Source organism: Ambystoma mexicanum, chromosome 6q (genome assembly GCF_040938575.1).
Source record: "Ambystoma mexicanum isolate Mex_15411 chromosome 6q, UKY_AmexF1_1, whole genome shotgun sequence".
In the NCBI taxonomy this organism is placed as follows: domain Eukaryota; kingdom Metazoa; phylum Chordata; class Amphibia; order Caudata; family Ambystomatidae; genus Ambystoma; species Ambystoma mexicanum.
Window position 1 is genome coordinate 309341809 of NC_090937.1, and position 12206 is coordinate 309354014.

The window sequence follows — 12206 nt, forward strand, 5'->3', positions numbered from 1 at the left end:
AAGGGGAAAGAATGTTGATCCTTTTCAGTGCTCAATTCCAGAGGTTCTCTCCTCCTTGCTTTCTTTGGCCCACAGGGGTCTTCGGGTGGGAACCATTAAAGGTTACCTGGCTGCGCTTTGTATCTTTAAGCGATTGTCCGAGAAATGCTCTTATTTTAAGATTCTACTGATAACTCTGTTTCTGAAAGGGCTCTCAAATGTGTTCCTGCTGTCGCCTTTGCAGTTGCCAGGCTGAGACCTTAATTTGGTCTTAAAGTTTCTTATGGGTGCTCCGTTTGAACCTTTGCACTCGTGTCCATTGAGATTGTTGACATTTAAGACTGTTTTCTTAGTTGCAGTTACCTCTGCTCGAAGAATGAGCAAGTTGCAGACACTTTCTTCTAAGCCACCTTTACTTTGTTCCATAAGGACAGGGTTGTATTGAGAGTACGTCCGTCCTTCCTACCTAAGGCAGTGTCAGAATTTCATTTACGTCAGAAGGTGGTGCTACCTGGCTTCTATCCTCCTCCTCATCCTAGTAAGGACGGGGAGAGACTCCATAGGTTGGGTCCTAGGAGAGCATTGAGCTTTTATCTTTCTAGAATGTCCAGAGTCAGAGTGGACGACCAGCTCTTTGTGGGGTGTACTGGACACCGATTAGGCCAGGCTGTTTCTAAGCAGACCTCTTCTCAGTGGATCATCCTCACTATTTCTGAATGCTACTGGTTGGCTGGCAAGGACCCTCCTGAGGGCTTGCAGCTTCATTCCACCCGGGGCATTGCTACATCGACTGCCCTGCAGAGGGGTGTACCGGTAAAGAACATCTGTGATGCTGCAACGTGGTCTTCCATACACACGTTTGTTAAGCATTATTCCCTGGATACTTCCCATGCTCAGGATGTTGCCTTTGGTAAGGCAGTGCTTTACTCTGCCATTTAATTGGGTATGTCTAAATTCTTATCCTTCCTCCACTCATGGATACTGCTTTGAGAGTCTGTCATAGATGAGGAATACATTGGAGTACAAAATCCATTCGAAGAACAAGTTACTTAACAACTGGTAACGTTGTTTCGACTGGATGTTCCTCCAACGTCTTCCTCATCACCCTCCCAGCCTACCCCTCTCAAGGATTTCCCATGCCATTACAGCTTTCGTTCCGACAAGGCTAAGTGCAGTTGATGTTGTATTATGGGCACATGTGCCACACGCTGTGAGGGGGAAAAACATGAACTGAGGCTACGGGCGCCGTACGTGCTACTTATAACATGCAATTACATCACCCTCGACGGAGGCCTTCGAGGGACATCGACCTGATGACATCGACACAGGGCGCCCTCTGCCGAAAAAGATTTCCGAAACAGCACAGCTGTGGACATTACATGTCATAGATTAGGAATACCTTGGCGGAACATCCAATCGAAAGGACATTATCAGTTGGTCAGTAACTTGTTCGTCAGAAGGACGTTCTCAGAGTGTCAAGGTCAGTGGCCGACGACCTATCTTGGTGGTCCAGCAGAGAAAACATGAGGATGAGAAAACCCTTTTGGCCCCCAGGCTCTGGTAGTCACGGATGCGTCTCTGAAGGGTTGGGCTGCTCGCTGCGGGGACCTGCAGGTGAGCAGCCTCTGGTCACCAATGGAATGCCTTTGGTATATCAACAGGCTGGATTTGCGCTCTGATGGCCATTGCACCCTCCCTCAAGGGGCAGCACGTCCTTGTTCTAACGGACAACACATTGTCCATGCACTACCTCAACAAACAAGGGAGTGTTTGGTCTCCACCCCTGTGAAAGGAGGTGCTGCGACTATGGTTCTGCTTGCTGGGGAACCAGATCCCTGCTTCAGCTGTCCATCTAGCAGGAACGGAGCATGGGCTGGTGGACGTTCTGAGTACGTTCTTACATGAGTGGCAGGTGGGTCGTTGACCTACTCTATGCTTTCCCCCCAAATCCTGTCATCCTGTGGGTTCTCAGGAGGTTGAGGAAGACCATGATCTTTATCGCCCTGGATTGGGCGAGGAGAACATGGTACCCAGAAATTTTAGACTTGGCCATCTGCCCACCTCTCCGGTTGCCTCGGCGGCCACACCTCCTGTCCCTGTCGGAGGGGCGGGTGCTCCTCCCAAAACCAGAATCCCTCAAACTATATGTGTGGCTCTTGTGAGGATGAAGTATAATGACCGGGACCTCTCGGAAGAGGTATTTGAGGTGCTGAAGGCCTCCCTTTCTCTGTTTCTTTAAGGAGAAGGTATTCATGAAAGTGCGACCTGGGTTTCTGCACGGTCGTGTCAGAGTTTCACATCTCCCAGACCATTGACTAACCTGTTTTTACCCTCCTCACCCTTCTAAGAAAGAGGAGAGGTTCCAAAGGTTGGACCCGAAGAGGGCCTTAGCTTCTATGTGGCGAGAACATCTGTATTCAGGAAGGCTGATCAGTTGTTTGTAGCTTTTTCCCTGTCACAGGAAAGGATTGGCTGTTACTTAACAGAAAAACTCTACTGGGTAACACGTTGTATAGCATAGTGCTATCAGCATGCAGGGAAAGAACTTCCATCGGGTATCGGGGGGCACTCTACAAGAGGTGTAGCGGCATCCTCGGCACTGTAAAGGGAAGTGCCAGTTAAAGACATTTGCCATGTTGCTACTTGGTCCTCGTTGCACACTTTTACCCAGCATTATTGTTTGGATGTGTTGCATGGGGCTGATGCTCGCTTTGGAAGTGCTGATGAGGAATCTGCGGGATAAAAACAATCTATTGAAGGAGAAATTACTTACCAGTAATGTTCTTTCTGCGGATTCTTCTCCCGCAGATTCTTCATCACCCTCCCATCCAGCCCTGCTTGAAAGTGCTTGTATTGCATGTTGACTATCCGCTTATTGAGGGAAATGCGATTGTTTCTAATTGTTCAGCTTTTTGCCATTCAGAAGTGTGATCCTACACACCTTCTAACAGTCCTATTCCTCATCAAAAAAAAAAAACAGTTTTGTTGTGTTTCACTTTATTTTCTTTTAACAGTTTGGCTATTTGCCAGTAATTTGATCTTCCTCCACAGTGGCCCAGCTCAGGGAGGGAAAAAGGCCGGGGAACTGAAGTATGGGGGCGTAGTGATGCAGTATATGTACAGTGACCCACATCACGCCCAGAGTCGATGACCAGCGCATCGAGTCAAGACGGATCGACGGCTGAGTCGGATGCACTATGCCCCCTGTCAAAAGGTTTTCTGACCCACTGACGCTGGAAGGGATATCTGATGAGTTATCTGCGTGAGAAGAATCCATAGAAAGAACATTATTGGTAAGTAATTTCTCCTCTCTGGTCTTCCCCTGCTCGACATCTGCAAGGCTGCTACGTGGAGGTCCACCCACACCTTCACAAAATGCTACTGTGTTGACAGGAATTCCAGGGAGGACTCCCGGGTCAGCCAAGAGGTGCTACACAACCAGTTAGTTTGAGGTGAGTCTGTTGCAGGGGTAAGTGTATTGCTTGCCACCTCCCATGGTTGTGTATATGTACTGCTGTATAATCGTATTCATGAGCAAGTTAATCCATGCAAGACCCTATGCTGGAGAAGGAAGAAGTTACTTAGCTGTAACTCTTGTTGTCCAGCATGGGTCTTGCATGGATTCACATGCAAACTCTTCTTCCTTCCCCTCTCTGGCTCTTCTTGGTTGATGCTGCCACTTAACGTGTGCTAACAAATCTGAAGATGTTCTCCAGGGGTGGAGCTTAGGAGGATGAGTGTCATTGGCTGGGGGCAGTATGACCCAAAGGACACCAATTGGCTATAGAGGAGATGAGCTGTTTTCAGTTTAAAGCAAAACTGCTTTTATTTTTTTACCATGAATGTCAAGCCTGAAGACAGGAAATTTTCATGAGCATGTGAATTCATGCCAGTAATGTGTTCCTTTTCTACTCATCACTTTTTCGCCTGGTGGCCTCCCTCTACTCCAGTCAACGCCAGTACCTGTATTTGTCGTGGGGGACCTTGCGGTGCTTTGCACATGGTCGGGTAATCTGCTCTTGTCTCTCACTTCTTCCTTCTGGGCTTCTCGCTAGTTCTGATCTCTGCGTTGTTGCGCTTTGCCCTGTTTTGCGAACAGCGACTGATGGGAGCTTTCCAGTCTTCCAGGTTTCAGCGTTATGTGGGCTCCAAGCCCACCATGGCACCTCTGTGGTCACGCCACCACGTTGGATGGTTCCTTGTTCCCTGTCCTGACTGCGGCTTCTTTGTTGTCCATTTCACCGGCCACCAGCATCACTGAAGTGCATCCTCTGCTTTTCCGAGCACTGAGGGTTCCTCGGCCACACTTTGCTGTGCCTCTCCACAGTGCTCTGCCGTCAGAGAGCTTCCCCTATATACCGCTCTTTCTACTCTGTTCTGGCTTCCTTGCCCCATTTTTATAGGCACTCCTTCTTAAGAGCTATTCTCCTTTTCCTTCACACAATGTTTTTGGTTCACCTATAGCAAAAGAGCATGAGGACACATCTTGTCCTCACTCTCCTCCCATCACCTCCCCCCCCTCTATTCCCTGCCCATCCTCTGGCCCTTCTGCAGCCACCCCTCCTCTCTCCTTCTCTGCCTTTCCCCTTTTTTCTGCTGATAAGGTTTCGAGACAAGTCCGATCTATGAAAGTCTCGTCAGCACAGGTCCACCCCTGCTCCTCCAAAACTATTAAGGACCACATCGACTCCTTGGCTCCTGCCCTTGCTGACTTCTGCAATCACTCCTTCGCCTCTGGAGTCTTCCCATCCCCTCTCAAGCACTCCCTTGTGCACCCCCTTCTTAAGAAACCCTCTTCCGACCCGTCCTGCCCAGCTAACTATCGCCCTATCACTCCTTTCCTGGGCAAGCTCCTGGAGAAACTTGCCATCTCCCAGCTTAATCTCCATGCTGAATCTGTTGGTAGCCTTCATGACCATCAGTCTGGCTTCAGAGCTGCCAGAAGCACGGAAACTGCTCTCCTGAACATCCGTGAGGACCTGCTCTCGAACCTTGACTCTAACATTCCATGTGTTCTCATTTTGCTTTATCTCTCTTCTGCCTTTGATACTGTCAACCATACCATCCTGCTCAACCGTCTCCGTGATAACCTGGGTATCACTGGTCAGGCTCTGGCTTGGCTGACCTCTTTCCTCTCAAATCGACCCTTCCAGGTCCAACTGGGGTCTTTCCTGTCTGACATCTTTAACTCTACCTGTGGTGTCCCCCAGGGTTCTAACCTCTCTCCCTGGCTGTTCAACTAGTATCTGGCACTTCTCGCCCACCGCATCGCTGCTCTCTGCCACAACTTTCAGTGCTATGCGGATGATACCCAGCTCATTTTCAGGCTACCCTCGGCCTCCTCTTCTCCTTCCCTCATCTCTGACTGTCTTTCTGCTATCCAGGAATGGTGTGCCACCAACGACCTCTGCCTTAATGCCAGTAAGACCGAGATTCTACTCATCAGCACACCCACTCCCTCCTTCCCTGCAGCTCTCTGGCCAGCCTCTCTTGGCCCTCTTCCTGCTCCTACCTGTAAGGCAAAAAACCTCAGGGTCAACTTCGACTCCACACTCTCCTTCTCTCCTCACATTTCTGACGTTTCTAAGAAGTCACACTACCAGCTGCACCTCCTCAGAGGTATCCTTCCTTTCCTCTCCTTCCCCCAGAAGCTCATTGTCTCCAGAGTCCTGGTTCTCTCGAAGCTGGACTACTGTAACAGCCTCTATCTAAATCTGCCTGCCTCTACTCTCCGCCCTCTGCAACTCATCCAGAACAGGACTGCGAGACTTGTCCTTGGCCTCAAGCCCAGGGACCGTATCTCTCCAGGACTGAAATCGCTACACTGGCTCCCTGTGGCTGCGAGGATTACGTTCAAAACCCTCTGCATTGTCCACAAGGCCTTCCGGGGCCTGGGGCCAAATTACCTTCAACTCTCCCTTCCTAAATATCTTCCTTCTCGAGCACTTCGCTCTTCCGCCTCCAACTCCCTCAAGGTCAGCCGCTTCTCCAAGCAACGAGTTGGGGGGAGATCTCTCTCTGCTGCAGGGGCCTCCCTCTGGAACAGCCTTCCTGCCTCCCTGAAACTTGAGGAGAACCATCTCCGGTTCCGGAAGCACCTCAAAACCTTCCTCTTTGCTTCTGCTTTCTCTCTCCCTCTCCCCTGCTAAATCACTGAAACTGTACTGAATCAGCAACTGGGCCACTCACCAATCTCGGTCCTTGGCCCAGCCACTCTCCCCTGCACTGCCTTCCTGGCAACCCCTGCACTGCGGGACTGTCTCTGTATCCCTACAGCCCCCCTTCCCAGCACTTGTCTGCACTTATCTTGCACTTGCCACCAGCTGGCCCTTATTATTTATCTTGTTCATTACTAACCCTGTACTGCACTTTCCCCTCTCCCTTTCCCCCTTGCACTTTTCCCGTCCCCCCAACCCATGCACTTGCGCGATCTGAATGACACCTGGCCTAGTAGGATCGTTGTCTGTCTCCTCTTGTTCCCCCCTCCCTGCCTCGTCGCGCCTTGAAACACTTGTGTTTAGGCGCATTACAAATGCCATATCATATCAGTGTTTTGCATAAAAAGCAGTCCCATATTTGCTGATAACGTGCACTGCATAGGTAATTCTCTTTGGGAATGGGAGTCCTTGTCCCATAAGGGTGGAGTCACTCCCAGTGAGGTCCCACTTGCCCAGACCCCTAGGGAGGGTCTTGCAGAGTGGTCTCACCTCCCTAAGCCTCAAAGGGGGTTGGTGAGAAAGGAGAATAATCCTGATTCGTCACAGATCCCAATCATAAAGGTGAAACAGGCACACTTAAGAGATATACTTCCTTTGCCATTTTTGGTAACGTGGGCCGAGGGCAGACTATTATCTTAAGAGCAATGTTAATGTGAAACAGTAGCAACCCAAACAGCAATAGTAAAACAGTTCAAAATAATGTCCAAATGAGGTTCTATAAAAAAAAATTGTAAGGGTGCAGAAGGAGGAGACTGACACACAGGTGGCACGGTGATTGCTAAAGACTTTTATTAGTCAAGAAGCCTAACTTTCCCTATCTCTAAGAGGGGTTTCCCTGCCTCAACAAAAATACTAAGGGTTCTGTCAGAATGTCTATGAAAAGCAATAGTCCACCGTCCTGTGTCAAAAACCCTACTTCAGTCCCTTGCACTTAAAACTAAACTAGAGATGAAGTAGACCACTGTGGTCCAGAAGAATGCCTCCCTTCTTCTGGACTGGGGATACCATTTCACATCCAGGTTTTGGCTTCATCTTAGGTGAATGACTCCCTTTGCCAGGTCCAAATTGTCCTCCAATACAAGAAAATTCCAGCACTTCTCTCTTGTCAGGCACACTGCTTATCTTTTAAAACTTTGTATCAGAAAGTCTTTTCAGGTTTGGTTACCAGTCGAATGACTCCCTTCTCCTGGTATCTTGACTTCAGAGTTTGCTACAACCAGGGGGATTGACTTCCTTCCCCTGGTCTCTTTTCACTTTGGTTTCACAGTTGAACACTACCAGGGGGAATGACTCCCTTCATCTGGCCTCTCGCCCACTTTGCTTTCACAATTCAACACTTTCAGCATTTCACTTTGAGGGTCCCAGACCCAGGCTTCCCTGTCTCCAGAGTTTGGTAGACTTGGTTCACTCCCCTGCCAAGTACTGTCAAGAGGAAGATGTGTTAGGAAAGATTTCATTTCTGTGCAATTTCCCTCCATTTATGGACCCCCCCTCCCAAACATTTTGCTTTTGTGTAGCTGTCCTAACCTGACTTTTTCCAGTGGAGCCCAGCCTTCAGCTGAACTCCACTGGGCTTTTGCTCACTTGTTATGGGATACTGACATGTCCTTCAGACTGTCAGTACTGGGATTTTTTTTTTACTTAGTCTTTGACTATGTTACCATTTCTTGGTAACCTTTTAACAGTGCATAATGTACTTTCCAGTACCGTGCGCTGGGGTCTCTTTTTGTTTTATGGCCCTAGATACCCTGGAAGGTTTTTGGGTGATTGCGCGAGCGTGCCTGTGACGAGCTGGTGGCAGCAGTTACTTTTCATAATGTTTTACTTGTTTTTATTGAGTTAAACCGCATTTACTGCAAGACTGTGGCCAGGTCCGAAAATGGACGAGCCACAAAGTCTTTTGTTCTGTCCCATGGTAATTTTGTCCCTTGCCTTCACCCAGGTTGAGTAACCCATGTTTTCCTTTTTTGGGCATGCAGCCTCCCACAAAAATCGATTTATTTTGCGCGCTTCTGCCTGTCACATATGTGCCCAGAAAGAGGGCTGGGACTGTCTAGTCCCAATCCACACTACTGGTGCCAGGCTGTCTGAAGTGCCTGAATGACTGGTCCACGTCTAGGATGCCTGCAAGAGAGCAGATCTTCTATTGGAAGTCCTCGATTTTGGCACAAAGCTAATCTTGGATAAGAGAGGGGGCTCTGCAGCCATTACAGGTCGATCACCTGTATTCTCACTGAACTACAGAAGGAGCCAAGTCTCCGTACCGGAAGAAACAGACTTGTGAAACCGTCTGAGATGCTTTGGAAGGTTTTGGCACCCTTTGCCCTCTGCTGTCCCATCAGACCCCTGCTTTCTTCTTCGATCAAGAAGGCTTGCCAAGGCGCTTTGCACCTTTGGAGTAGTGGGAACTACTACTCTTAGCGCCCCCTGCTTACCCACCGAACGAGCCCCTTCGGAAGTGTTCCTGAGCCATCCAGCGAACTGTGCAGCTCTACCTCAGGCTAACCCGCAGCATCGGCACTGTCTCGGGTGCAAGCCCGAGACTTGGGACATCGCTTGCTTGTGGTCCCGTGCATTCTCCTGTCAAATTTCACAGGCCTAGCTCCTCTGGGTCCCGAATAAGGAGAGTGCGTAACGCTGGCCCGCATCTCCGATTCCTGCATCACTGCCCGGTGGTGATGGTCGCTATGGTTCTCCCGCTGTTCTGCTCTCCTGTGCCCTGAAGCTCACTGCTACGGAATTTTCTTCATACCTCCTTCGGAGCTGAGAAAAGGCAACTGTCCCATCACAGACGATCGTTCTCCAATGCCACTGAGAGCCGGAGCGCCACGAAACTGCAGGACTCCAACCTACTAGTGACCTCGACTAAACTGGTGAAGTTTGGTCCGGACTGTGCCGAGGGTCAATGAGTACTTGCATAACTTACCGGTGGCCCCCTGGCGCAGCCAAGTGTTTTAATGCACAAGTATCCCTTAATGGTATTCAAACTAGGCTGGTTTAGCCTCCACTCCCTAGCAATTCACACCACTTGAATACTGCTTTGTCGCCAAGGGCAGGGCCGACTCGAATAGTGGGAAATTATTCTTCATTGCCTCAAGCCCCTTCCTGACTTGCTACAGCCCTGCAAATAAGACCTGCTTTTTGTCAATCTGCGCAATCGTGCGTTTTTACGCACAACTGTACTGTTGAGCACAAGGCTCCCCTCTTCTGAGGTTTGGACTTGAAAGTTAGGGAACGAACTCTGAAGAATTCCCAAATACCATTTGTATGCTAACTTAACCCTCTCTTAACAGGTTGTGGTTATATTTCAACCTAAATGCATTAGGAAATGTGTTGTGTATATATATACTGTCTAGATCAAGAATTTGTGTGATAACTGTTTTTCCTCATTGCTGAAGCTACTTGTGTCCATTTGGTCCGGCCGACAATAAATGTATAGATATTTTTCATATACACTTGTCTAAGGGTAATTTGTGGTTTGTTGCTGTGTGCGCTCATTGTGGGCTCCCAATCACTCTCACCCCTCCTGAGACTTAGTCTTGACTGCCTGCCAAGCTACCTAGATTGGTCTGGCTTGTCCAGAAGGTTCCCCTGTTTCACTAAACCGAGGGTGGCCACCAGGTCAAAGTTTAAAAATTCATCTTAACAAGATGATTTGTACTCCTTCTCTTTTGGGTGCAGGCCCCAGACCCGTATTTATCTACTGCTTTGATTTGGCAGACCTGGTTCACTCTCCTGCCAGGTACTGCCACAAAGATGATGACATGTAAGGACCTTCTTTTGTGGGTGCAGGTCCCATACTGTATTTCTCTTCTTCTTTGTATCTGGGTACTTGGAGCCATTTTCTCCCAAGTACTGCTATGAGGAAGATGACTTGTCATGTTCTCTTGTTCCTGGGTCCTCGACCCTTCCCAGGTGGTCAGTGGCTTTACTCGACCACTAGCTAGAGGAGAATCCCTTCGATCTTCTTAATTCTCTCTTCAAGGTCCCAGACTCTCTTCGCCCCCTCCCCGGGTTTGTGTGTGTATCTTTCCCAACTTCTCATTGGGTCCCAGACCCTTTTTAGTCTCCTCCTAGGACTCGCAACCCTTGCAGCGTATGGATTAGCCCCCGCTATCCTCCTTTTATCCAAGACGGTCCGACCATAGCCCTGTTACCTTTAGGAACTCCTGTGCACGGTTGTAGCTCTTGTGGGGACTGGAGCTGGCCACTCATTCCTCCTCCGTGGTAGTCAGATTCTCGCGTCTGCTCCTGTGACCCATTGCTACCAGTAATGGAAGTATGGCTCTTCGACCACGCGGCCCACCTTCTTCCGGAGCCTTTACTTTTGCCTGGCCTCACGGTCATGGAGATCCCACTTCTGCAACTCGCCGGCTTCCTCTGCTCTCTGGTCTGCCATCTCACAGCTTCCATGCCGGCTGTTGCTCAGGGGCTGGCTTGACAAAATTGTAAATCCTTCTTTTGTTTTTAACCTAAGCAGACATGGACAACTAAATTGTTCATTCAAGGTCTCAACATTGCTCTTCCTTGTTCCGCCACTCCTCCTCGTCCTAGTACTTAAGTAGGTCTTCGTTAGGTAGACCCTGCTCTTCCTCGTCTCAGTAGTTAAGTTTTCAGGCTGAAAAGACATGTATGGATGTATGGGATAAGAAGGTGTATAGGGTGTGTGTGGAGGGTTGTCATGCCGCATTCTCCTGAGATGTTCTTCTTTGTCCCCTGAGGAGAGATCTATCCCCATGAGATCCTCCCAGGGGGCCTATCGGTTAGCAGCTTCACCACCCTGGCCTCATGGGAAGGGGCTCCCCCTTGGGGAGAAGTGACGACATCTCGGGATTCGGCCTAAAATGTACTTTAATTAAACACATCAATTTACACATAACTATTGCAATCACTATCAAAAACCCACCCCTGTAAAGGAAGACGGAGGAATACAAAATATAAAGATGCAAGCTCTGCACTCTGGATACATAGCAGGGAGGAATAAGGTAATAAAATAGCATAATGTTCAAAAAGTATATGCTTCTTGGTGCAAAAGGAGCATAACTACCAGTCCAAACAAGGCCAAACAAATGGACCATAGGGGCTGCAGCCTTCCAAAGATACCTTAATCATTCTTTGTGATTTCTACAGTTGTCCACCTGGCTTCTTATCATTGAGCGTTTCAAATCAGGTTTAAATTCTTCTTGCAGACCAGGAATGAATCAAAGAAGGGATGGGAAACCCCCTCTTTTGTAGGCAAAAAGCCACAGGTGATTGGACAAAAGTAAACTTGCTTTAAGGGATCGCCATACCTGTTGTGACAGGTGGTCTTTGCTTTCTTGCATCATACGCAAAGTGCTTTGTGCTAAAGGTAGTGTAGATTACAGGAAACAAGATGATGAATTCCCTCCCTAACTGTGCTGGGCTACCTCTGACTACACAAACCGTGCCCCTTTTCAGACCCATAGCCTCAAAGGCCCTTTGGTATGCAACACCCTGGTGCGAGGCTAGTCCTTTGGGTTAGGGTGTTCCCTTTGATTCCTGCACCCCAGGTCAACTCCTGGTGAGAGGCTGTGTTGCTGGAGAGAGATGTTTCCTGACCTCATAAAGAATCAAAAGAGAGGTATTGTGTTTGAGTCGTTTATCCTCCTGGCTGTCTAGAATACACATAACTATTAAACAGCTGACCTGGGTTCACAGTGGTTACATGTGTATGATTCAAATCAGATGTGGCTTTGAATAATTATGTGAATTACCAGCAACCATATCCCAAACTCTGTTATGGATTATGTTTAAAGATTTGACTGCTACCCAGGTATCAATTCCTTATAATGTTGTGATTTTAGAACAGATGTGCAGATTTAAATGGCATGAAGTTCAATGAAAGAGGCGTTCTACTTAGCAGAGCGCCCTTTCTGGGATGGAATTACCCATACAATTGTATTCATTAATGAAAATCAAAAAAGCTATGGCTTCCCCACCCTTCCCAGATGGCAATTACTCACACTAAGCTTACTGTCACGATCCCTC